This window comes from Lissotriton vulgaris, chromosome 7 (assembly GCF_964263255.1).
Source record: "Lissotriton vulgaris chromosome 7, aLisVul1.2, whole genome shotgun sequence".
Taxonomy (NCBI): domain Eukaryota; kingdom Metazoa; phylum Chordata; class Amphibia; order Caudata; family Salamandridae; genus Lissotriton; species Lissotriton vulgaris.
In genome coordinates, this window is record NC_141695.1 from 1,478,395,758 (window position 1) to 1,478,420,917 (window position 25,160).

Below are 25,160 nucleotides of genomic sequence, written 5' to 3' on the forward strand. Positions count from 1 at the left end.
TATAAAAAAGGGTTGGTTGAAGTTCAGGAACTGGACACGTGTAACAAGATTTATTGGTTCAAACATGTTAAAAGTTGGCTAACAAAAATGGGTCTATCCCATTTCTGGACTCAACCTGAATTATTGACTGTGTCCTCAAAGAAAATAGTCAAACTCTCTTTTTGGGCTCTAGTGAGCCATGATGCTGTATATGTTGGAGCACATGGCCCCCTAACTGAAAGATTTTTATTGGTGAAAAATGTAGCCCAGTTTGAAATGTTTCTTGATGAGATTCAACCACCTTTAGCGAAAACCTTGTATATAAAGTATAGGTACGGTATACTAAGAACACGGGAAACCGAGTCTAAATGGGGGAAAACTAGTAATGACAAATGCACTTTATGTACAAATAATGCAAGAGAAGACATTTTTCATATCTTGTTTTTCTGTCCAAGTTATGTAGAAACTAGAATGAAATGGATAGTGCCATTGTGCCGTAATATTGGAACAACTTCATATAAGGAAGCAGGAAGAATATTACTTACGGACACTAGTCAAGTAATAGTGTTTGGTATCAGTAGATTCCTTTTGGCAGTAAAATTCATAAGGCAAAAATCATCACTGGCATTTTAAGTGTCTGGCTGTTATATATCAATTTAATGTTTTTTTTAACCTTGTAAATATTTTAAACATCCTTTTAACTATATATTTATTGATGACTGTTTCAAAGCTCACTCTCGTGATTTAACTAAGAAGGTTAGGGATAACATTTGGTCATGCATTAGCACTTTCTGAATTTTATATCATGTAAATCTGTTGATGATATTGTGGCCACGTATAACTATGTGTATTATGTATTTTTTATATGCATTATTATATATATTGTGTTTCTGTATATCTTTTATGATGCAATTGCAACGAAATAAAGATTATTGAATTGAATACTAATTAATTAAAAACTAATGAAATGTCCCTGCTATTTCCCCTAACCTCGCTTAATCTTGTACTCAAAGGGCAGGGTCACTGGAATTATGCAGGCAGGGGAGGCCACATTTTGTAGCAGCGTTTATTAAACCGTGCGGCAAGAAAAGACATATTATGCGGCATAATGTGGCACATTTTGTGATACTTCAGTATCAACTCTTTAATGTTGTTGTTTTACTTTTTATCATTATCTAGGCAGAGGGTACAGCTCATGAGTTCCAATCTGACACCCAAAGCCAGCAAGAAACAACAGAATGATGAGTCAACCTTTCCAAAGGGCCTTCCATTGCGCAGCAACACATGTTGCTACGCTTTTAGTAACGTTTGGTCCGTTTCAGCTAGAAACCTTTTTTATTAACATCTGTAGGAAATTAAGCAGATGATGGATTCGGTGGCAGCTGCAGCAAATCCATAATTATGCAGGAAAAAGTGTGGCTGCAAAATCGTATAATTTCAGTGGTCCTGCTCAAAGACTGCAAACATGGAACATATCCTAATGACTGATTGATGTATCATTCTGCCTCATATGAAATGCTTACACTGCAGTGTATTATGGACTATTTTACATCCCAAAAGTAATTTGAACCATCACTTATTAAGTTCTTTATCTCGTAGACTCATTGTATACAGGAATTCATTTTTGTTTTGTTCTTACAGTGCAGCAACCTTTTTTTGAGTACTCGGGACTCACTGAGACAGGCCTTTAGGCTTGGCCAGTGCTTGTTATATATAGCACACACCCTGAACTAAACTGTCTCGCGGCGCTTTGGTGGAGTCAAAGCTCATAAAAGGTTTTGGACTGAGAGCATCATCACAGAAACGGGCCACCCATAGCACCCTGTACTTTCCCAGCAAGTGGGGCTGCAAGTAGTTCTGGCTCCAAGCTCGTTCAATTCTTGGCCTCTTCGCTGCAAGTGGTCTCAAATGTGCTATTGTGAGGGGATTCAGACGGCCAAATAAGTGAAAACCATCTTCTTAATTCGGATGGTTTAGCAAAGAAATCACCAAGTAGGTCTGGAATGTTCTCAAGGTGAAAAGTTCTAGAACTTAGTGCCCAACCATAGAGTTGTACAGACCTCGTACCTGTAGCTCTGCCATCTCCACTCCCCGGAAATGGAATCATAGTGACACCTTCCTCTTTTCTTCCAAGTGACTGACCATTCAATCTTAATTGACAGATCCCATGTGATTCTCTTTTAAGGTGAGTCTTCAAAATGCAGGGAAGTTGTGAGCTACTGAGCTAGTACACCACGGGGGACGACACGATGCTGGGCTTCTTTGGGGCTTTGGTACCACCACCAGGAAGCTTGCAAGGGTCGCCCTGCAGCAGTAATCATGCTTATTCCCCCATGTCCACAGCTCCAACTCTTAGGATCCTAACCATTCGCAATTTTCACTTTTAATCGTCTGGGAAATGTTTAAATCATAGGTGTCCTCACACTTTTAAAAGTTCAGATAACACAATGACCTCCGCTTGTGTCAAAAAGAGCTGATTAAATGATATTTCCAGCAGGCTCTCCCTGTATGTCATATATGGGCAACAACAGCAAGAACCGAACAACAGCTGACTGTGCCAAAAAGTACCCATGAATTCTATGCCACACTCCTAGTGCTTGTAGGACAGTACAACCCAAAATAAGGAATACTACCGCGATTGACTGTGTGTGTTACACACCCAAGGAAATACAGACAACCCCTATATTCCTTCAGAATCATTAGGGACTCGTTTGTACTATGGTACGCTACTACCAATAATTCTATTCCAGACTACTCAGTGATGCTAGTACACCCAGCTCGAAGTTGGTAACACTGCCAAATTTCCTTGGTCATACTTCTTAAGACCGCCGGCACACCCAGACCACAGGTGGTGAGGTGACAATGCAAGAAAAGAATGAATATTCAGCACCCTCACTGCTGTGAAACCCAGAATGTATTTACATCACAGACATATGCGGTGAGTGCTTGCAGAAATATGTACATCTCCCACAGGGCTATCTGCTGCCATAGTGCATTGTTTTGAAATGACAGATGTAAAGAATTCATCCGCCTACAGAAAGCAAGCAATATCACGGAGCACTCGGGGTGAATAGAACATAATACTGATGCGTTAGACAGGAATGTGGCAGAACAGACATAACTAGCCTGGCAGATGAGGAGCAACACAAATATGAGGCTGGAGCAAGCGCCTTGGACCGGCACACCCACCAACCCGCGCGTCACTGTGGACAGACTCTTCCTGCTCTGGACGCAGCCTCCGATTTTCAATCAGATGTTTTTGTCTTTCCTGGTCTTGAAATACTTCAGTGTGTTTATCTTCACCAGATTTGAGTTTTCTTTAACATAAAAATCTCAACAACCAAAGGGCACTTTCACTCCACTTACAGTGAGAACAAGAGATTGCACTACCGGACAACATTTGAAGCAAAAACAAAACAACTGGGAAATATGCAAATGGAGATGCAAAGACATTGCTGCAGACTGAATTATAGTGAAATTCCACAATGTCCCGACACATCGTTGCTACTTAAGAGGCCGATTGACAGAAGACCAGATAATCACAGTGTAGGAAAAGCTTTGAGAAGCACTGACTGCTTCTGAACTTTACCCCAGATTCTACAATCCAACCTGTCTCGTGTCGCATAGCAGTACAACTTGCATTTGTATTGGACTAGACGTTGATTTTCATTGGTACTAGCCATTTTCTTCCAGAAACTAGCAATAAAGTAGCGACAGTGGCGTCCTGAAAGTGCTGACCAGGGTGGAGGGCGAGAGGATGTCCTCGTTTCTGTCAGAACCCATAAGGCCACATACAACGCAGCAGGAAGATTTGGCACTGTAACAAACAATTCTGTGTTAGAGTCTTAAACCACGCAGGCCACTCTGGCCTGACCTTGCCAACATGGCCACCAAATATTCAGTGGCACACAACTTAAAGGCGTAGACCCTCGCAGACTGGAGCCATCAACCTTCAGGCATTTGATCATATCCAGACACATCAATTCCCCTTGTTGACTCCAGAATAGCACAGATCACAAAATAAAAAACCCAAAAAACAACTGTATGCTGGTTAGTGTCTCGGAAACACTCAAACTATAAATCTGGAAAGCCTTTGATAAAAGAGCACACCAGGCCCGGCTTATATACACTCGGCTTTGGAGACTTACTTCAGTCCCCCACCAAACTCAACCAAAAAACCCTTAACTCTGTGTTTGTTTGGATGGTAATGCCTTCCTTAAAATTCATCACCAAAAAACTGACTTTATGGTCCCTGGCGACTTCACGGATTAAGAAGTACACTCAAGTCTCTCAACTCGGGCTACACGTGCTTTATCTATACTACAAAACCTGTCCAACTCCATTTAGGATCTCATTTTACTGATGCAAAATGCTCTCAAGCTCCTACAAGGAACGGCATGGAACTATATAAATAAACGAGGAAGGGACACTCCATCCACATTATGAACATGTGGCTTCTGTCCACACTCCTTTGGGCCATGGGCCAGGGAGAAAGATGCATTAAATCTGGGCTCATTACAAACACAAACTTTATGCCCAAAATGAATTGGGGTGTAAGAATGAAAACAATTTTGGTTAGCAAAGGACTAGTACATGCTTAAAAGGCAAGTATCTTTGGAAAAGACTTCCCCATGCGTTGGAAACGGTAGTCATAGACAACTTACTTACTTTAGTTTTACTAATATACAGCATTAGTTATTGGTATCCTGTTGATGGATGCAGCATTCTTTCTTAATGTAGTATGGAAATAAATATGGCAGTGATATTGAGCAAATGTTTGATGTTGGTTACTACAAATTAAGTTCGATAAAACAATAACAATTCTTTCCCATAAAAAGACTTCCCATGTGTGCATCTAGTCATCAATACCATCAACGTATGCACAAGGGTCTATATAACCTTTTTTCATATTCCTTCCCCACCCATGCCCTTGTCTTCCGTGTTGCCTCGCACCCTCCCTTATGCCGTGCTCCCTTAGGGGAGCAATAATAAAAAAATAAGCGGTATGATGTTAGTATGTTCTCCCTGCACTTTTTTAGCTAATGCTGTATAACATTGGCAAAACATTGGCAAAGCTAACAGGCAAGTAAGGCAACTTAGAACTATTGACTTTGACAATGCTTGTTAATGCATGGTAATACTAGTTAACTAACAAACTCAGCATTCAAATTCTGTTGAGGTGTGCCGAAAAGAAGGTGTCTTGCAATTTGCTGTTAATAAGCAGATGTACAGTGGTACTCGTTCACTTCTGCGCGGCGGTGGATATGGCTTACTACACCATTGTCTTCGACTCCACTGGTCTTTGGGGGTGGGTGGAGGTGCCAATGTTTTATTCTTAAAATAATAGCGTGCTTCTTTAGTGGCCGGTTTTGAAGGAATGCTTTTCTGGTTGCTGTGCACGTCACCCTATTTGCCTTTGGTTGTTAGGTTTATTCTCGGCCGTTACTATATGCTCAAACGGAAGAACTCTAATTAAATCAACACTATTATTCTGTGAATTGCTACCAGGAGCCTGAGTCACCTTTACAAGATAAACAGGACTGTACTCGCCTGTGTTGACAGACTTGTGGCTCTCAGGTTAATGTCCTCTTTAGTAAGCAGCGGGGAGACAAAACAAGTAAGAAAAAGCCAGAGAGCGAGAAGTTGGGCCACATAACATGGTGGGTGGATGAGTGTGTGTGTGTCTGTGTGTTCACAAAAAAGGCAAGAGCCAGACCTCTCCCACTCCCACGAGTAGGTTTAACAGCCGCAGAGGAGTTGAGCAAAGTCACGAGGAAAGTTTGTTGCTTTTCCAAGTACAATCACGACAAAGTCAGAGACCCAGCCCCCCCCAAACTCAGATTGTGCCAGCTGATATCCCATCACAGGTTGGGGGAGGGCACTAGTCCTAAAAAAAGAAGTGGGGGGACGCTGACGTCACAACAAGAAGTGACTTCACGAAAGGTGGCTTGCACCATAGGACTCATTGCCTCCCCTCGCTCACCCCTTAGATGCGATTGCATCAGAGAAGCCAGCGCGTGAGCAGCCTTCTGAATGGGCTCCGATCTCGCCCCAGAGAGGCCAAAGAGTGAATGTGTGGCTCCATGTGCTCCAGTTATCGAGCTCCCGTCAAAATAGGTGGGGGGTCGCAGTCCACCCACGTGGTACCCCGACTCGAGCCCTGGGTTGGGGTCAGTTGACCTTTCCTGTTGTCTAGAACCCTCACCGTACTGAGGCTGGAGAGGCACACACACTCCACAGCCATGACTACCAGAGATGAGTGGTGCCATGCACATTTTGTCAGGATCAGATTTCTTCGAGTATTCTGAAGGTCGCTGGTGTGAATCTTGGTAGCCCTTTGCTCCATATGAGGTCAGTAATACAAGAACAGTTGAGCTGGTGTGCTCCCATCATTTGCTATCAATGCCCTCAGAGACAGGGGCACATGAAGGCATCATCAGGGACGCCTAATGCCATCCTCACACTATGCTTTGGCTCCTGGGTACACGTTGCATAAAATGTCTTAATCTCTAGACCTCACCATTGCATCCACCGCAAGAAAAAGGTTTCAACATCTCAGGCTAAGAAGACAGGAAGCGCCTGTTTTTTTTATGAACAGAATCTTGAAAAAGGTCTTTCCTTTAAGTCCTGCCACGCTTAGGGTTGCAGTGGCCATCGCCATTATTACCACTCATCGGACGTCTGCAACTCGCTGTATTTAAATATCAATAAATCTACTCATAACAGACTTCAGTTTGCTTAGAATGGGGCGGAACGCTTGATTCTGGAGGACTCTAAACGTTCTTCGGTTAGGGAGTGCATTCGGTCTGTTCAATGGCTGCCGATCAGGAAGTGTGTGACATTTAAAGCTTTGTGTCTGGTTCACACTGCCTTGCACTTGCAGGGCCCGCTTGCCTTAAAATAACCTTTCCAATGGTATATTCCGAACAGACTGTTGAGATTGTCTTCTCTTAGGGAGGTGAATACTCCCAAGGTTCCAGAAAGCCAGATGGGGTAGAGTGTACCTTTTTGGAGGCTGCAGCTAGGTTGTGGCATGCGCTACGTCCGAACATTGGTGGATCACCTCCAGGGGCGGCTCTAGGCTCATGGTGGCCCTGGGCAGGGAGCGTAGGTAGGGTGCCCCGGAAGAGGGGGTCTGGGCGGGGCCGAGAGCGGAGGCCAGTAAAGGGGGGGGGGCGGGGGGGGTCAGGGTGTTTGGAAGTGGAACAGAGCCGGAGGCCGCCAAATCCCTTCCAGCCGCCGCCACGCAAATATGTATCCATCCTCAGAGGATTATTATATTAAGGAAATATATTGGTGTGGTGGCCCCTGGGGTTTGGTGGCCCTGTGCAGGTGCACAGCTTGCACATGCCTAAGGCCGCCCCTGACACCTCCCACACAGTATTCCGCAAGAAAATCAAAACGTGGCTCCTGTCCTTTCCATGATGACTGGTGGAAGCCTCCTACGTGTTTTTTGCTTTTTTCATTACGGCTAGCGCTTTGACACCCTCCGGAATAAGGTGCTCTACGAATTCCAAATACAAACACAACATCTCCAGTAGCTTCATGACGATCAATACACCCTGGAAAGTCACTGGCAAGTCTCCAAGGTAATGAATCTGGCTGCGCTTTGCTAATCCACAGTACAGTATGAACTCAGACGCACCACGTCACTAGACAGCGTAATCCTGCTCAAATGACAACAGCTGGCGAGGAGAGCTCGTTGACTCTAGCAGTGTGCAGACGTGCTCATGCGCAAGAAGGAACCGCCGTGTGTTCCTCCCCATCTTCATGCTTCTCTGCATCATCCGTAGCTGGCACCCTGCCATTTCAGCCAGAGGAGGAAGCACTGCTGTCACTGGAGCCCTGCTGTGGTCTATGGCCTGAACGCCTAAATTACTTCACCGCCATGAAGAAATAAGGTGCTGAAGTGAGTAAATCTATATTGCTGCACTCTGCTGCTAAAAGGATACACTGCATTTCTGAATCATTCTCAAAGAAGGGGAATGCAAGTGGTGCCTTTGAAGCGCAACTTTGCATTGAGACAGTCGTTGACATGGGTCCGGGTGTGACTGACTCCCTACCAGTCTTTTAGATAAATCAGCCTTTTACAAAAAGAAAACTTTTAAATAGAAACCCTGGCAATCTCATCCTCGATTTATGTGCCTGGACACACCTCATCTGAGTGCGCCTAGACTGGGGTCCACCTCTCCCTACAGACCTCACCTGAGTGCACCTAGACTGGGGTCCACCTCTCCCTACAGACCTCACCTGAGTGCACCTAGACTGGGGTCCACCTGTCCCTGCAGACCTCACCGAGTGCGCCTAGACCAGGGTCCACCTCTCCCTACAGACCTAACCTGAGTGCGCCTAGACTGGGGTCCACCTCTCCCTACAGACCTCACCTGAGTGCGCCTAGACTGGGGTCCACCTCTCCCTACAGACCTAACCTGAGTGCACCTAGACTGGGGTCCACCTGTCCCTACAGACCTCACCTGAGCGTGCCTACACTGGGGTCCACCTATCCCTAAAGACCTCACCTGAGTGCGCCTAGACTGGGGTCCACCTGTCCCTGCAGACCTCACCGAGTGCGCCTAGACCAGGGTCCACCTCTCCCTACAGACCTAACCTGAGTGCACCTAGACTGGGGTCCACCTGTCCCTGCAGACCTCACCGAGTGCGCCTAGACCAGGGTCCACCTCTCCCTACAGACCTAACCTGAGTGCGCCTAGACTGGGGTCCACCTCTCCCTACAGACCTCACCTGAGTGCGCCTAGACTGGGGTCCACCTCTCCCTACAGACCTCACCTGAGTGCACCTAGACTGGGGTCCACCTGTCCCTGCAGACCTCACCGGAGTGCGCCTAGACTGGGGTCCACCTGTCCCTACAGACCTCACCTGAGTGCGCCTAGACTGGGGTCCACCTCTCCCTACAGACCTCACCGGAGTGCACCTAGACTGGGGTCCACCTCTCCCTACAGACCTCACCTGAGTGTGCCTAGACTGGGGTCCATCTGTCCCTACAGACCTCACCTGAGTACGCCTAGACTGGGGTCCACCTCTCCCTACAGACCTCACCTGAGTGTGCCTAGACTGGGGTCCACCTGTCCCTGCAGACCTCACCGAGTGCGCCTAGACTGGGGTGCACCTGCCCCTACAGACCTCACCTGAGTGCACCTAGACTGGGGTCCACCTCTCCCTACAGACCTAACCTGAGTGCACCTAGACTGGGGTCCACCTGTCCCTACAGACCTCACCTGAGCGTGCCTACACTGGGGTCCACCTATCCCTAAAGACCTCACCTGAGTGCGCCTAGACTGGGGTCCACCTGTCCCTGCAGACCTCACCGACTGCGCCTAGACCAGGGTCCACCTCTCCCTCCAGACCTAACCTGAGTGCACCTAGACTAGGGTCCACCTGTCCCTGCAGACCTCACCGAGTGCGCCTAGACCAGGGTCCACCTCTCCCTACAGACCTAACCTGAGTGCGCCTAGACTGGGGTCCACCTCTCCCTACAGACCTCACCTGAGTGCGCCTAGACTGGGGTCCACCTCTCCCTACAGACCTCACCTGAGTGCGCCTAGACTGGGGTCCACCTGTTCCTACAGACCTCACCTGAGTGCACCTAGACTGGGGTCCACCTGTCCCTACAGACCTCACCTGAGCGTGCCTAGACTGGGGTCCACCTGTCCCTGCAGACCTCACCTGAGCGTGCCTAGACTGGGGTCCACCTGTCCCTGCAGACCTCACCTGAGCGTGCCTAGACTGGGGTCCACCTGTCCCTGCAGACCTCACCTGAGCGTGCCTAGACTGGGGTCCACCTGTCCCTGCAGACCTCACCTGAGCGTTCCTACACTGGGGTCCACCTATCCCTAAAGACCTCACCTGAGTGCGCCTAGACTGGGGTCCACCTGTCCCTACAGACCTCACCTGAGTGCACCTAGACTGGGGTCCACCTGTCCCTACAGACCTCACCTGAGCGTGCCTAGACTGGGGTCCACCTGTCCCTGCAGACCTCACCTGAGCGTGCCTACACTGGGGTCCACCTATCCCTAAAGACCTCACCTGAGTGCGCCTAGACTGGGGTCCACCTGTCCCTACAGACCTCACCTGAGTGCACCTAGACTGGGGTCCACCTGTCCCTACAGACCTCACCTGAGCGTGCCTACACTGGGGTCCACCTATTCCTAAAGACCTCACCTGAGTGCGCCTAGACTGGGGTCCACCTGTCCCTACAGACCTCACCTGAGCGTGCCTACACTGGGGTCCACCTATCCCTAAAGATCTCACCTGAGTGCGCCTAGACTGGGGCCCCCTTTTCCCTACAGGAAACTATTACTGTGCCGCTGTCCTCAGTTGTGGGGTCTGAGAACATGGAGAGCGTTCTCAGGGAACATAAGAAAAACACCTGCACATCATGCAAAGAGCAGAGCCTCCATTAAGGATAAAGATGGGAGCAGTACCCCTGTATCGTCCCCACCTTTAGCCTGTGCCAGCAGCTATTGAATTAATGAATGAATCTGATGCTCCTCTGGCCACTGACTGTTGCGCCCGCCATAACCTATGCACGGCAAGACCGGCTCATCCATGCTGGAACTCCATGGCAATGATTACAATAACAAAAGACCTAATGCTGGTAATCCGATGAGTACCCGCTTCGACCAGCTCCTTAATCCACGGGAGAAAGAAGCAGATGTTCAGAAAGACGGACCTTACCGGAATCCTCCAAGATAAAGCCGCCTCTGACAGCCAGGCTGCACATGCACTGCAGGTGGATACTTTAGGTCATTCAGGATGACATCGGTTTTTGTGGAATTGCAGCACGAACTATACAATACATCCACTTTGGAGTTAACACGCCAGCTTTTTCCAGTTCTCGTAAATTAGCCCCACTGAAAAGCGGATTCACCCTCATCTACCCAATCCCCCAAAAAACGACCTTGACAACAACCTCCAAAGAGCACTTCAAAGCACTACATTGTGTCATCACCGGGGGCAGCATTACAGTAAGTGCCCCGGGGGCGCAACAGTCGTTTGCGCCCGCTTTGCACTCCCCCGGGACACTCTGGTATTAAAGAAGGGGGCGCAGACACTTGTGTGTCCCCTTCTATAATACCGAAAGCACTGGTGCACTTAAAACGCCAGCGCTATCAACAGAGGGTGTTCTCTCATTTGCATAGGGCGTGCCCTATGCAAATGTGGGAATTCCTTTGACTCTGCGCCCGCGCCATAATACAGACGCGGGGGCTGAGTCAAAGCTGCCCTCAGGAGGCATACTGACAGTGCGCCATTTAAAAGGTGGAGCACTGTCAATGCGACTCCTGACAGCAGCCCTCTGCAGGGCGTAACCGGGGCCCCATGGACTCCCCAGACATCCCGTAGCAGGCGGGTGCAGTCACTGACTGCACTCACCTGCAAGGGGATCTCTAAACCCCTGTGAAATTGCAGGCGGGTGGCGCCTCTACTGTGAAAATACGGAGCATCTGCTCCATGTTTTCATATAAATGGGTAGTGGGTATAAGGAAAATGTGGATGACACAACAACAGACCATTGAATGAAGAGGGCTGGCAGAAAGCCCTTATAAAAAATAATATTTTAGAGAGCTATAGATACGCCACAGGTAAGGTGCTTCTATTCAAGGCCCAGTAATAAGTGAGTCCACGCTTGTGTATGCCTACAGAGATTCCTGAAGTGCAGCTTACTTTGCAGCACTTCATGGTCCTGGTTGATGGATGATTTTCAGAAGTCAAAATACTGTTCACCTCTGGCTAGGTCATTCTGTTACATCGGGTGCCATCTTCTATTCCCTGTGGCGTGGTTAAGCAGTGGTGTCAGGGCCTCTATCCTGTGTATCTTGAGCCATCGCCTGTGCAAGACTGTGCTCCCCAGGCAGTGCCAGGCTCACGCCATAGTCACCATTTGTCCTGTGGTTGCACCACCGGCCAGTGCCGCTGCTCTCTGTGGTGCTCTTACATTCCACCTCCGTTAGGCCTCGGGGGGTGGACAGTTACGTCTCTATCATAACTGATGTCAGAGCAAGATCCAAATAATTACACTTGAGGCATCATGTTCCTGCAGCCTACCGCCTCCACTCCAACAGGCTCACAGCAACATGGGTGGACCAGAGCGGGCGAAGGACCAGGTGTTTAACAAGGAGCACCATCTTGGGCTCCTACCAGCCTGCCCTGCTCAAATCTTTTTGCGGTGAATAAAAAAGAAGGTTATGACATTGGTAATATGTTACTGGGGATTTTTTTTGCCAGCCTCCACTCTTGATGAGGTGGCATATTCTTGAGTTAAGTTCTTCAAATGTTGCTACTTTACTGCTGACACGCAAGCTCTATTCTGACATTTTAGCTTCACAGAATCTAACCAAATCCTATTTCTACTATGGGGCTTTTGGGATATTCCAGACTTGATTATGTGACAACATTCCTGGTTACAAGGCTCTCTGGTGATGGTTGCATAGTAAGTTGATCATCATGGAAAAATTAATTTTGCTGCTATACATTGTAGGAAAATTGTTTCTTATGCACGTTGTGGTAAACTGATCAATGAGATTGCATGCAAGTTCCTAAAAAAGATCTAACATTTCATTTGGTGCTTCCTCTTAGTGACCTAACTCCCTACAGCTTGAGGAGTTTGAGGCATGACATAACGTACAGGTGTGGGGGGCTACTTATACTCATGATGGAGCCTTTTAAACGTCTTCCCTCAATTACCAACAGAAGATGCTCCTTGTGATGCTACTGGCTTCTTAACCTTCCACTTGATTAATTCATGCTATCCACCTTCAAGGGCTTTGAACCCCCCCTTTTATCCATATCCATAGTGTAAGTCAAATAGAAGGAGAAGGAATAATGTTGTGGAGGGACAGGGTTGATTAGGGGATCAGAATGAGAGGATAAGAGGAAACTGTGCACTGAAGGAGACAATGTTTAATTAGTTATTTGATTAAATCAAATGCTAAGAAGGTCGGCATGGATAATACTAACTATCCTCAATGAAATGCAGCGTAAGGTAATTGCAGACTTTAATCTGTAATGTGTAGTACAAGGGATACATTTCCAAAGGTATTACAATCGCCACACAAGACACCAACAAACCTAATGAGACTATAGGCTTTTGGGGTGTGTGAGGGTCTGTAAACTGATGGAGATTTCTAATAAGTATCTGCACATTAACTACAGGTCGCTCTTCATTACACCGGTCCTTACTTATGAGAAGCAGCAAAGCAGCATAGCTTTAGACTCACCTGCTCCAAAAAAAAGCAAATCAAACAGCCAATAAACAATGCAAACACCTCGTGTGAATTTACTGACTACAGATCAAAGGAATTTGCAAATCACTGCACTAAGGACCGAGGCACTCTTCCATCAAGTCTGGATTGCCATCCCTTCCCTGCAAGCTGGGGTCAGAGATCCTGCGCTAAAGACTAAACTTCAGGAATCGTTAATTTAATCAATACACACCGGAATGTGGTAGTGGATGCTTTCTTTCCATGACCTGGTCACGCGAGGTGAATGACTAATGTTGTGTGGATGCCCACAGAATGCAGAAAAAGAGGAAAGGAAGATCAAGAGAATCTGGCATGCCCCTGTGCCGTATTTCCACTTACTTAATCTTCAGACCATAACAGACAAATTCTAAATGGGAAATTCCCAATGATTGTCCCCTAGCACTGGAGGTGCAAGGGATCTCAATCTCTATGGAGGACTGGCTGCAATCTGAGAAAGAAGACATACCATAACGGTTTTGCCAACACTACTAGGGCTAATTTATTTTATATTATCTGCCTTATAGGAATTGGGCGGACGGGTGGAAGGCATACAACACAGAAACCAGCCACTGACTAAGCAAGCATTTACACCTTGTTTTCGAGAAACTGCATCCAAACTTGAGGCCATAGTGCACTGTGTGGGGATGCAAATAAGTCCTGCAGAAGCATCCCGTATGCACTACACAGTCCAAAGATCGCTTTCAGACAGGAGGATTGTTCTGTAAATGCTGGAAAGTTTCAGTCTGCCGCCCTTCTGATGTCCTCTGCAGAAAATAAACATAAGTGTTCAGCGTATACTCTGCCTAGGTCCTCAGAGAAAACTCCTGTAACCCCAAGTGCTTCAATATTGTTCCTCCTTACCAGAGAACATGTACTTGTCTCTCCATGATGAACATCAAGAAACTGACACACCTCCCTTGGGTCGTTGTTTTTTTTACCTTATAATACAGAGCTTATAAAACATATATTATTTTCCTCAACCAATTGTGCATGGTTTAGCAAAAGAAAGTTACGCACATAACCTACGAATCCTAAAATAGGAATCAGTAAAACTAGAACAGAAATAAAAAAGAAACCATTTAAGGGAGGAAATTGATACAGACATTTCAATATTAAAAGTGGTATAATGTTATTTATTGCAACAGTCCACAGCTTTCTATTCTGTAGTGATTGTCATATACTGCAAGAGGGCAAGTTAACATAATACATTTTGTAGTGCAATTATGGTTTATCAAATGTACACCTATGGTGATTTAAGCAAAAAAAGAGTAGAGCAGTGTTGGCCCCAGACCAGCCACACTGAAGTTAGTGTCTAATCAATCAATTGATAGTGCTCAACCCCTTGTGGTTTCACTGCCCGGACACCACAACACATATACAGGACATTTTGAGAAAAGAGGGAGCACTTGAAGTATTCGTTCTACAATCTGAATCTCAAAGTACAGATTAGTTCACCAAATAATCACACAAATTCTTCTTCTTTCAATCCATATAAGAGGAGGTAGCCAAACGATTTCCCAGCAATAACGTCTTTATTAGTATTTCATCAATATTCAGTACTTCAGCCCAGCCAACGCGTTTCATCCTGTAAAGGACTTCATCAGGGTTAGAGTCATTGTATATGATTTCTTTGTAATCTGAAAGAATATAATATTCCACGCTGCTATCCGGCAACAGAGTGCACACACAAAATGCTACACCTCTTTGCTGATCCCACTTGGGAGAGAATACTTGATAAATGTCCTAATTATACGGGTTACAAGCAGCTTCTGAAGTTTATTTCATATCCATATATCCATTTGGAATAACATTGTCCGTGGAATATTATTTTTTTGGCTCCCTCCTCTTATATGGATTGAAAGAAGAAGAATGTGTGTGATTATTTTGTGAACTAATCTGTACTTTGAGATTTAGATTGTATAAAAAATACTTTGAGTGCTCCCTCATTATCAAAATTACCTATTCTGGTGTGTAGTCCAGTTTTGATACTAGTGCTGCTATTGTAATAATCTTTAATCACATGGATACTTCTTTTAGCTCCTTCCCAGTTTAAGGACCTTTCTCAGAGAAGGACAAAGCACCTATCTAGCCCCCTTTGTAGCTTCACAACGTACTCTACTGGACACTGTGGGGAGGATTACTTTATGGTGGTGGGTCAAAAGGGTACTCCATTTAGTAGGCTGGATTGAGTCACCCACAGACTTTTCAGGAGTACCTTTGATACTGGGGTCAAGTCCTTGAAGCACACTAGTGATGGGGACCAGTGACAGTTGAGATGGACACAGAGATAACCTGGACCGTAGGACCGCAAACACTCATGCACACTTTTATCTGGAACCTCGACAATTTTTATTCCCTTGCCTCATGTTTTTCCTAATACATTTTTGTCATATTCTTTGGGGCCGTATTTACCCAAGAATAGCCACGAAAAAGGTAATATCTTGCAGAAGATCATGGTGAAATTTCTTCCAACTGAAGAGGATCCATGATTCTGGAGAGCTCCATGTTCTCTGCCATTTTTTCCACCTTCACCAGCCATGGGTGTCTGCTTGAAGGAAGATTGTCAAATTCTGGCAGTGCAAATACGCTACCACTGGAGTCAGGACTTAGTGAAAGACTCTTGGTGCAGTTTTCAGCCTGATCATGCAGAACTGAGAACAGGCTGTGCCTTTTGAGAACTGAAAACCAGAAGAATGTGACTGTAGTGCCTGATAGGGATGCATCTATTCCCCAGTCACTTAAATGGATGTCGCCTGGTGGCCATGTAGCCAATTATGGTGATGCACGAGTTTTCCTTTCTGACCACCTTTATGCAACAGGCATGCACACAAGTTGTATGCTACCCTCAGCACTTTGGCATAACAGAAGTGGGGAGAGAGACACTTGCACACCCCATTTGTAATAAGGATCGCACCAGTGCAAAATATGCACCAGTGTGGATTGTGCCAGTACAAAATATGCACCTTGGCGATCACGAGCGGTTGTTCCCTCATTTGCATGGGGGAATGGTCCTCTATGCAAATAAGAAAACCCTTTGCCATTGTGCGCATGCCATATTCCAACGGGGCTAAGAAGTTGTAAGGAGGCACATTAAGAGTGCACTGCAGATGAGGTGGTACACTCAGTGCACATCCAGAAGCGCCCTTTGTGAGGGGGACACAGCAGTCCCAGGGATCCTCAAGTTTCCACCCACCAGCCTGACAGGATACCTCGCACCCTTTTTAGAGTAAGGTTGTGCCTGCCACCTGGAGTGAAATGCATACTGGAGATTTCAAACAGTCAGCCGATCTACCTTTCACTAATGTCCTTCTCATAGCACAGACCAAGTTTGCACCTCCACTGAGAACAGTGCATTTTTTGTAATTGGGCACACTGTCCAAGTTTCCACCCAGTTAAGACGGCGCCACCAGACTCAGTGCACCAGATATGTAATCCAGGCCCTGGTCTAGTAATAATAGGTTCCCATAAAACAGTCTGCTAGTGATACTGGCCAGCAGAATCTGTCTATAGTGCACCCTCAGTGGGTAACATCCCTCTTTCTGCTAAAGCGTAGATTCAGATCCCAATAGGGAAATCATTTGTTGCCCTTTGCACTCATGCAAAATCACCTACTTCATTTTCCGCTGAATTTGGAAACCCCAGTATCCGTGGGATTTGGATAATGTTTCATCACAGGTCTGTTGGATGGTCCAGGTTCCTCGCCAGCCTGGTACTGCATGCTCAAAAAGTATGGTCCAGCACATTCTTTAATGCCTCTGTCAAGACATCTTCATCCTGGTAGACCGCTCTTTCTGGTGTGATATTACAAGTCAATAGCAATCTTGCTGCTTTGGTCTTTGGGAACCTGTCCCCTTTCCATGGCCCCCTTTATTTATTATCTCTCACCGTCTTTTCTTAGCAGGTCGGAGAGTAATTGCCTCTCTTTTAGTGGATGCCTTTGTCCCCTTTCAAATGGTAAGGAGGAAAATTACACATCTCAGACTTTAAGGACTACTATGTTTCTCCGTTTCTCGCGGTCTGACTGTGATCATGTCTGTCCTTTCCCATAAGGCTGTATACTGCCCTACACGTGTCTTCGAGCATGTTCTCGCAGCTCTGTGCCAGCAGGGGTGCAGAAACTCCTCGCATTTCAATTAAAAGTGTCTCACGCAGCATTTGTCAGCCATACCTTCTGTCAACATCCTGGTGAGCCACTGGCCACACCTCTGACTCAACCCACCAGATGACTTGTACTAGACTCCTGAACCAAGTTCAAAAGATGGCAACTTCCCAACTCACTGCCCTTGCCCCGCCTGGTTGATGGGTCAGAGGACAGGATGACTTCAAGGCACTAATTGAGATTTGCTGACATGGCAACTCCTCTAGCAGGCTAGTTGCCTTTGTTAGATGGGTAGGGTCGGAGTTGCACACAATGAGTTCACTGTATACCTTTTTTCACCCTAACCGCACTGGCAGCACGTTTCCCAAGGAGCCATTCTGCGTCTTCCAACACAAGAACATTGACACTTCTTTAAAGGTATGGTCTGGTATTGCTGTGAGTGTTGAGGGGGACGATCTCCTGTGTTTTGAACTCAAGCACCCCCCCCCGAAAAAAAGAAGTTCAAATTGTTTATGTGCTATATGAATGCAAAATACAACACAGGAGGGCAGCTTATATAACAATAAGCACATTAAATCTTACCCTCACAGGTCAAAAGAGAACTCAAAGGCATTGTAGGCATTGTAGAAAACGGCTTTACACAGTGACACACCCAAGTCATAGTCAAATGAAAGGTTCATGTCACAGCCATTCACCCAATCAGACGCAGTCAAAAGAAACCGAGCTCCGGATTTAATCTAAATCGGCTGTGAGGATGGAATAAATATTCAGGCAGATGATTGTAGAGCATTTTGGGGGAAGGGCTGTTCTGAGGCAGAAAGGAGGCCAACATAGAAAAGGAGCGACTGCATGGCATGGCTAGTCACCCATACAGCACACTGAAACACGAATCAGGGAGGTTAAATCCACACTAATGGACGCGGAGAAGAAGAAAAGGGGATTAGCCGTTACTTTCACAAACTGGCTTCAGTCCATGTACAACATCGCAGGAGACACTTGGCAGAAAAGTCCCATTTCCAAGGGAGGGCGGCCTCGGCAAGCCACATCCAGCAAGCAAAGACAGGAATCTGTCCAAATACGCATACAATCATGGGTCTGTGGTTATTTAGTGCCTTAAACATCCCGTCTCTCCTTCGAGTCTCTCCACCCCATTCCCCGCCCTCCCAGTTTTTTATCCACAGAAATTAGATACACACACTGACAGCTGTACAATGGGCCTGAAAGACCTTGTACGTTAATACAATAGAACGTTGTATGATATGCTTCAAGGAGGTCATGTTTTGGTCTGTGACAAAAGAGTCCTTGGGCTAGTGATGTGGTGAGGCGGGCCTGTGGGATGAAAGCATGAATGGACCCACCAGGAGTCGAACCTGTAACCATGAGGTCAAACACGGCCCCTACAGTGGTCCCATTACCAACTGCCGAGTTAGTGGTGGGTGGTTGTCTGGAGAACCTAGTGGATGAACAACTGTAGGAAATAAACAGCCACCGAGGGCACAGGTTCAACACCTATAAGGAAGCACTGGTAAACCAATCACAGCGGTCACCTGTTCTTTCGAGAACTTCTAGGCCTCTTCAACTGCTAACAAAGATTCAACCTGAAACATGTGTGCAAAAAAATGGTAAAATGACCCCCTATAAATGGGGAAGGAAGCATTTTTGAGGAGTATAATTTATTAAACATGTACAAGTGCCTATGTGTAATCTAACTGACACTAACACCGGAAAGGAACAATTCGTATACATGGAACATCCCAACTAAAAATACACGGGTAAATGCAGAGACTTAAAATGGGCAGCTTTGAAGGCCTTGGCCTTCTTCACTTGCAACCAAATTCCATATTTCAGGCTAATCTCGGTACACAAGTGGGCTTTCATTAGCTATTTCATAAGAATATATGCCCGAGGCCGTTTTATGAAGCGTCCTCTGCCTGTCCTCCATCCTTGCGTGAGACAGGCAGCGCGCAGACGCGCCTCCATATAATTCTATCCCCAGACCCTCCCTCCCCTCTCCTTTTCCTAAAGATAGGAGGGTCCAGGCCTGTCGAGCAGAGGTCAGCAGGGACAGGGGTGCTCGAAAACATCACCGGAGCCATCATACAGCAGCGAAGGCCTGCTCTTTGTTACAAATACGGTTCGAATGAGAGCACTAAACTCTGCCTGCTGCTACTATAGGCGCTACACATCCCCCGGGGGGTCATATTTTTCTCTGGGGCAGGTCACCCAATAAATATTGAAGAGGAGGCTGCCTTCGAAGACATCCTTTCTTCAATTCGTCACTGTGGGTCGCAGAGCCTGTCATTGCTACAGGGGAACATAAAAGGATCGGATCATATTTTCGACGGGGGTGTAGGGTGGGGGAGGGGCTATAAATCAATATTTGCATTATGGAAATCGCGGGCTCGTGTAGGGGGGCACCTGCAAAGCAGAATGCAAATATAGATGAATATTATCTGCAGCCATTTTACCTCCCCTTCCCTTTTGCATTGGCCCACTTTCATGCAACCTCCTTTATTTTAATCCAATGGATGTACGGAATTATTACAATGTTCTCAGTGCAGAGGTTGCATCTAATGTACTGCTAAGTACCCATATTGTTCACCGATGCTTTTTTTGTTACAATAACGACTGTTCCTGCAGCTCGGTCCAATGCTTTTATTGCCCCCCTATCCCGAATAAAGGATACCCCAGTGTTAAAGATACCACCTATCTAGTTTTTAGATTCTTGATAAAATCGTGAATATGACGATTTTGCATCAACATTTGCTTTATCGTTTCTAATAATACGTAGAAACAAATGAGATTAACTGTAACATCTGGTTATCATTAATCCAGGACATGTAAAAGGCCTACTCTCGAAAACAGGCATAATACATTGAACAGGAACATTGGCACCCTGTTTTAAATATATCATCTTATTAAAGTATTACTATGATTGAAATACTAAACTAAAATAACCAGGAATACGCGTGTAATAGAAATAGTTCTGTGAGCAAATCTATAGGAGTTTGAACAAAACATTTATTAACGTTCCAGAAGAAAGTAGACAGCAATACTATCTGTATACAAAATTTCAGTAAAAAATACAATCTATACCAAGAGTAATATGGGTAAAAAAAAAATTATAATAAAATGCAAACCTGATAAAATAGGCCTACAAAATTCGAATAAAATAAGCATATGCAAGTCTAACCTCACAGAAATCTGACAATACGCGTATCCCCAAATATATTAGACATATATAGGAGCAAATAAACAAGTACTGCCGTTGCCCTTTCTTACCTGCCCCTGGGTAATAAGTTATCTTGTAAACAGAAGGCCCCCCCGGTCCTTGCAGCAGAGCTTTAGGCAGGTCTTGGCTGAGGTAGTTGGCAGGTGTTGGGGTGCTTCGCCGGGATGCAGGGGTGCCTAGGTCTTGGCTTCAAGGAGCTGGCTCTGCTGTTCTTTGTTTATTGCGGCTTCACCCCGTTCTGTTCTCGGCTCAGAAATTAGAACCGCTTCAAAAACAGCTGATTGTGACGTGACAGCTACCAGATCCCTCCCTTTGCGGAGTCGCAATAATCACTTACCCAATAGGAAAGGGACACCGGTGCAGATGGCTCCGCCCCTTTCAGCTTTGGACAGCCCCCGGCCTAAGGGGTATAGTATTATGAGGGACGCAGAGGGTTAGGCGGAGCGTGCGAGGAATTGCGAGAAACAGTAAAAGGACGATTGAAAAACAAACTTTCCTTGAAAAATGCTGAAACCTGATACGGCTTTGGTGTTTACATACTGTAATATCCGTGCCGCCATATTGGATTTGAAATTAAACCGTCCCGTTTGAAAATACATTTGCATCTCCCGTTCTGTACTATATTCGTGCAAATACAAAATATTGAAGATTGATGACAGACGTATTGGGATTATCACATCATGTTTAGGTCCTACGTTTTACTAGCTCCTGAAGTCATGTTTGATCTGTATGAGCCAGGGTCCGCCCACTTTGCACTTTCCTTTGAAAGGCAATTTTTAGGATGTCTGCCCGCGCGCCAACACTCTTAACGAACGCTCTAATTTCTAAATCTGAATCGGCTTTATTTTTCCATTTCTCCCGTCCAGAAATACCTCCAATTAAATAAGAATCATAGCGTTGCCATTGGGTTAGTTTTATACTGCCATGGGCAGTAGTAGTAGTATATCTTTATTCGATTTTCATAATAAAAGCACACTGTTAACAAACATTTCGGCAATACAATTTCAGACAGATAGTGGGTAGTGGGTGGTGTGTGTGTGTGTGTGTGGGGGGGGGGGGGGGGGGGGGGTAAACATGTTCCACTGCGATAATCCCTAGTTGATTGGCATAATAGGTTATGATTGGCACATATTCTTTGTCGCTCAATCATAAAACCACATTACAATCTCCATTATCTGTTTCTTGATATTGTTGGGCCGGTGCATGGGACACAGGCTGATTAGGACAAGCACGCTCTCGGGGGACAAAGAAGGAGGTCTACACAGTAGTGTGGTGGATTGGACCAGAAGTCACGAGCGACTCCGGTCCGTTTATTTAAGCTCTCTGGCCACGCCTGGCCAGAGAGTACTACAGTGTTTGGGGGTGCTTCCTGTTCCAGCCCCGGGGGCAGAAACACTAGAGCTTTACATCCCATCCCAAATCTTTTATTAACAAATAAAACTTTAACCGATTAACACACAAAGTCTGCAAGTCTCTGGCTGGGCCGAGGATTCTGCCTGAGATGACTTGGTCGGTGGCGGACCTCACCCTGCCGTCCGGGGGTGCCTTCAGTGCTTGAAATGGTCGTCTGCACAGGACTGCTTGTCGAAGGTTCATGGATGCTATCATTCAGCACAGTCCCATCGCAATCATGGTTCACCAGCATAGCTCCCGGCTCCCAGTTGGTGGCACTTGCTTGAACCATGATACATTCCGGGTAATTACCTCGCCACTCTTCTCGGCAGTGACAGATGTGCCTTTCGTTGATTTCACAACCCATGGTCCTGGTTCATAAGGGGTGCGGAATTTCCCACCGGGTCTTCTGGCCCGTATTAATACAGCGTCCCCGGGGACCAGCATCCGAGGACGAGCTTTGCGTCGGTGGCTAGCTTTGTCATTGTTGTGGCGTCTTCTGTCTTGTGTTGCCTGCGGGTCGTACGGTTCAGCGACCCAGGTGTCTGCCATGGGAAGTAGGTCTCGCCATGGGCCGGCCAGCATGAGTGACCACGGAGATCGCTGAGTGGTGCAGTGCAGGGTGCTTCGGTATTCACGGAGGAAGCTTTGGAGAGCATTTTCTGGGTCCTTGTTCTCCGCCATTGCGATATGTAGCACTTTATTGATGGTCCTCATAAATCGTTCGGCTTCCCCATTTGCTTGGGGCCATTGGGGTGTAATCCGGTGATGCTTGATTCCGAGGTTTCCCATGAAGTCTCTGAACTCACTGCCTTGGAACGGGGGCTCATTGTCCGTTTTGATCACCTGCGGAATGCCAAACAGTGCAAATGACTTGTCCAGAATGGGCTGCACGTTGGTGAAACTCGTGGAAGGTGCTATTTCCACAATTGGGTACTTGGTGTAGCTGTCAATCAGGACAACAGTGATTCTCCCATCCGGGAAGCTCCCAAAATCGAGGCTCAGCCACGACCAAGGTGACGGTGCCGGGTCTTCAATGATGACCAGTGCTGGCGTTTCTGGGTTACTGTTGAGTTGACAGGATCGGCAGTTGGGAACCACGGAGTCGACCTTCTCTTCAAGGTTGGGAAACCAGACTTTCTCTCTCATTCTGGATTTCATCCATTTTGTGCCTTGGTGGCCTTCGTGCGCGAGCAGTGTGTCTTGGTCTTGCAGCTCAAAGGGAATGACGATTTGCGATCCCCTCAGGATAATGCCATTTTCAGCTAGACTGAGTTCGTCATGAACTTTCCAGAACTGTGCCAGACGGTCCCTTTTGGCTATGCTCCACCCTTGGACATTTTTGAGGAAACCTTCCCACGAGCCGTTGGCTAGCGCTTGAGCAACTCTTGCGAGGATGGGATCAGTGTCGAGGTGTGCTTTGATCGTTTCGACCGACATAGCCTTGGGACATGCCCATTGCGACACCATGTTAACAAATTCCTCTGTCTTGGTTTCCTGCTCTGCGTCCGGCTCACTTGTCCGGGCAGGGTGAAGTGACAGAAAATCAGCAGGGTTCTTCGCCCCTGGGCGATATACTAAGTCCATTTGATACTGTTGTACCTGTATCGCCCACCGCTCTATGCGGGGAGGTGGATGTGGCGCTGTTCCCTTGAATAGCGGGAGTAGTGGTTGATGGTCCGTCACCACTTGGAAGGGGTGTCCACTCATGTAGAAGTGAAAATGGTTGCACGCCCACTTCACGGCCAGGGCTTCTCTCTCGATCTGCGAGTATCTTGATTCTGTTGCAGTCAGAGCCTTGCTTGCGAACGCCAGTGGGGCCCAGGTGCCTGGCTCCGTCTCTTGGGTAAGTAGTGCCCCTAGACCAACAGGGCTGGCATCAACAAGTATTTTGGTGGATCTAGAGGTATCAAAGTACGCCATTGTAGTGCTGTCCAGTAGCGCCGACTTGACATGTTCAAATACTTCGCTTTCAGCCCGAGTCCACCTCCACGGGGTTTCCTTCTTGGTTAGGTTGCGCAGCGGCTCGGCAACGGTTGCTAGATTTGGAATAAATCTTGCGCAATAGGTCGCCATACCCAGGAAGCCTCTGACTTCAGATGCGGTTGTCGGGGCCGGGGCACCTCTGATGGCTTGTGATTTCCTGGGGTCTACCTGGACTCCGTCAGCGCTGAATACGTCTCCAAAGAAGTCGATAGTTCTCTGGAAGAACTGGCACTTTTCTTTGTGGAGTGTCACGCCATGTTCCACTAGCCTCTGCAACGTGGCTCTGAGTCGTCGATGGTGCTCTTCGACTGTTTGTGAATGGATTAAAATGTCGTCACTCACGTTAAGCACGCCGGGAAGGCCCAACAGTATCTCTTTCACAGTGTTCTGGAATATTTCGGCGGCGGATAAGATGCCGAAATTGAGTCTCTTATACCGGCGGAGTCCGAGATGCTTCAAGAATGTTTTGATGTATCTACTCTCCTCCGCTAGTCTCAACTGATGATAGCCGGCATTGAGATCTAACTTGGAAAACAACTGCGAGCCATTCAGATCAGTTAGTATGTCGTCTACAGTCGGCGTGAGGTGTCTCTCCCGTTTGATTGCCCTGTTAGGCATTCGCATGTCAATGCAGATTCTGATCTTGCCTGGCTGTCTCGGTTCCCAGCAATCACCATTGGCGACACCCAGGGGGTGGGGCCCTACACCTTCTCAATCACGCCTTGCTGCTCCAGTTTTAGTAGCTCCTGCTCAACTATTGGCCTCAGGTGGAATAGAATCCTCCGGTGTCGTAGTGCCAGGGGTTGTACAGCTTTATCTATGTGGATCTTCACTGGTTGCTTCTTGATGGTCCCAAGTCCTTGGAACAGCTGTGGGAATAGTTCTAGCACATCTTCTGTCTGGAGCATCTTTACTGCGTTGGCGAATGCTATCAGTTGGAGATCTTCCGCTGTATGGCTCCCCACCAGTAGATCTGCTTCCCGGTCGACAACATGAAATGTTGTCGTTACTTCCTTGTCTTCTGCTTTTACCTGGACTACCATCTCCCCTCGGAGGGGTAGCGGCTTCTGGCTGCCGTATGTCAGGATTCGGATTTTGGACGGCGTCAGCTGTGGTCGGGGCTTCAGGCTCTTATAATTTTGCAGGCCCATTACGTTTACTGTGGCTCCGCTGTCAATTAAGCCTGTTACTGATGAGCCATCAATTTCGATGC

The 25,160-nt window shown here is 46.8% G+C and overlaps 1 protein-coding gene across 3 annotated transcripts in view; it reads right to left on the minus strand.

Moving 5' to 3' along the window:
* Positions 1–20,830, minus strand: part of TP53INP2 (tumor protein p53 inducible nuclear protein 2) — an 89,758-nt gene extending 68,928 nt beyond the window's left edge. For all 3 annotated transcript variants that reach the window (XM_086932285.1, XM_086932284.1, XM_086932283.1), the window contains exon 1: positions 20,620–20,830. The gene's annotated coding sequence lies outside the window, so the exon portion shown is untranslated. The remainder of the gene's footprint in view (positions 1–20,619) is intronic.
* Positions 20,831–25,160: the final 4,330 nt, after the last annotated feature.